This window comes from Theropithecus gelada, unplaced genomic scaffold, assembly GCF_003255815.1.
Source record: "Theropithecus gelada isolate Dixy unplaced genomic scaffold, Tgel_1.0 HiC_scaffold_15884, whole genome shotgun sequence".
Lineage (NCBI taxonomy): Eukaryota > Metazoa > Chordata > Mammalia > Primates > Cercopithecidae > Theropithecus > Theropithecus gelada.
Genome location: NW_020257641.1, coordinates 3,188,584 through 3,190,703, shown reverse-complemented (window position 1 = coordinate 3,190,703; position 2,120 = coordinate 3,188,584).

Genomic DNA, 2,120 nt, shown 5'->3' with positions numbered 1-2,120 from the left:
CCGGGCTCCGGGCGCGCCGCCCCGCCCCGCCCCCGCCCGGGCCTCCGCCCGCCCGCCCGCCGGGAGGGCCGCCGCCGGCTCACAGGGGGAGGGGGCCGGCCGGGCCGCGGGGGTTCCCGCGCGGCGGGGAAGGGGCGCCGAGGGCCCCGGGGGCCCGAGGGGCGCGCCGGACGGGGCGGAGGTCGCGGGTCACTGCTGCACGGGCGTCTCGGGGCGCCTCGGCATCTGCAGCCTTCTCCCCATCCTCTCCGCGTCGGGGGCCCCGCAGCCCCGGCTCGGGTGAAGCGAAAGCAGCGGCAGTGGGAGCGGCGGTTCGGCCGGCGGCCAGGGAAGGTGGCGAAAGAGCGGGTCCACGCAACTTGGCCGAGACGGAAGCGAAGGCGCTGGAGCCCCCCGGAGCGGAGCCGGGCGCGGCTTGGCGCGGCGCTGCGGCGGGCGCTGCGGCGGGGCCCCGCGCTCGCACCTGAGCGCCTCGCCCTCACTGCCTCGCGCCGGGAAGGGCCGCCGGCGGCGGAGACGGGCAGGTCGTCCTCGCCGCGGGCCGGCGGGCAGTGGCGCGGAGCAAGCGCGGTGCCCGGGAGAGCCGGCCGCGCGGGCCCGCTCACAGGCGGCGCCGAGCCCTCGGCCGCGGGCCCTGCAGTCCTCCCGGCGCGTCACACGGCAAAGTTGTCTCCAGGCTCCCTGGGCGCCGCATCCACGGGCGGGCGGCCGCAGCGCGCTTCGCCGGGGCCTCTGCTCCGCCCGCCTCCTCGCAGCCTCCCTGCTTCCTTCCCTCCGCCTGCCTGCGCGGCCCGGCCGGGCGCGGGGCTCCGGGCGAGGAAGGCGAGGAGGAGGCAGGGCCCTTCTCGCCCCTGTCTCTTCTGCCTGCCGCGGCGGCGGCGAGGTCGGCTCGAGCGCCGAAAAGTCTCGCAGCGTCCCCGGGTGCGGTGCCCTCGCTCGCGCTCGCACTGGCACCCGCCGCAGGGCCGGGAGAGAGCGGGCGGGCGGCGGCGGCGTCCCCGCGCCGAGCCGCGGTACGGAGTGCGGAGCTCGCCGAGGAGGAGTTCTTCTCTTTGCCCTCTCTTCTTTTACTCTCCCCGTTTTTTCTCCCAAGGGGGAAAAAAGCCGCACAATCTCTGTATGTGCGCGCGCGTTGAGATAGACGTTGGCAGAAAAAAGGGGGGGAGGGAGGGTGTCGTCTTGCCCGTGCGAGAGGAGACGGTCCGTGCCTCCCCGCTCGGGCTTCCCGGGGTGGGGGGAGGAGGGGAAGGCGGAATCTGTTCAGGTTGGGGCTGCTCGCTCCCCGCGCTCACCCCCGCTTCCCACCGCTTTTTTCCTTTCTGCCTTCGCGAGAAGGAGGAGCGAGCCGGCCCTCTCCCCTCCCCTCCCCTCCCCTCCCACCCCCCGCAATGCCCGGCTACTTTTGCTACCTCGAAACTTTCCCACCACGTGGGCGCCCCGGACCCTTGCCCAGCTGGGCGGCCGGCGGCACCGACGGGCTCCGGGCGCTGGATCCGGGCGCTCCTCCCGGCCCACCGCCCCCTCCCCGCGGCCGCGCAGGCCCTGCGCCTGTCCCAGCCGCCGCCCTCCCCAACCGGCAGAGGCGACTCCCGCCGCCGTGGCTGCCCCCGGCCCTCCCGGGGCGCTCCCTCGCGGCCGAGGCTGGCGTGGCGAGGGTGGTGCGGCGCGGCCTGGGACGCCAGAGGCAGACTCCGCCGGCGGCTGCCGCTCCCGGGCTGCAGTGCCCTCACTCAGCGCCCCGGCCGCCGTCGCACTGGCCCAGGAGTGGGCCCTGCGGGCTGGAGGGCGGGAAGGCAGTAGCCGCTGGAGGCCTGGCCAGCAGCTGCCTCTGCTGGGCCAGGAGGAACTCCCCAATTGTGCGGTATCCCAGGCGCGCGGCCCGGAGGCCACTGAGCCTCAGGGCTTGCGGGGCTGGCAGGGTCTACAGTACCCCACCCCCACTCCCCGGCAATATCCACTTTCGCCAGCTGACAAACTTTGGCTTCACTCAGACCCGGGTTCCACTCAGGCTCAGCCACTGCCAGCTTTGCAAGAGTGACCTTGGATAGAGTCCTCACCTTTCCTAGCCCCTACCTCCTCTTCTGTGAAGGGACAGTAACACCTGTATCACACGGGCTGGG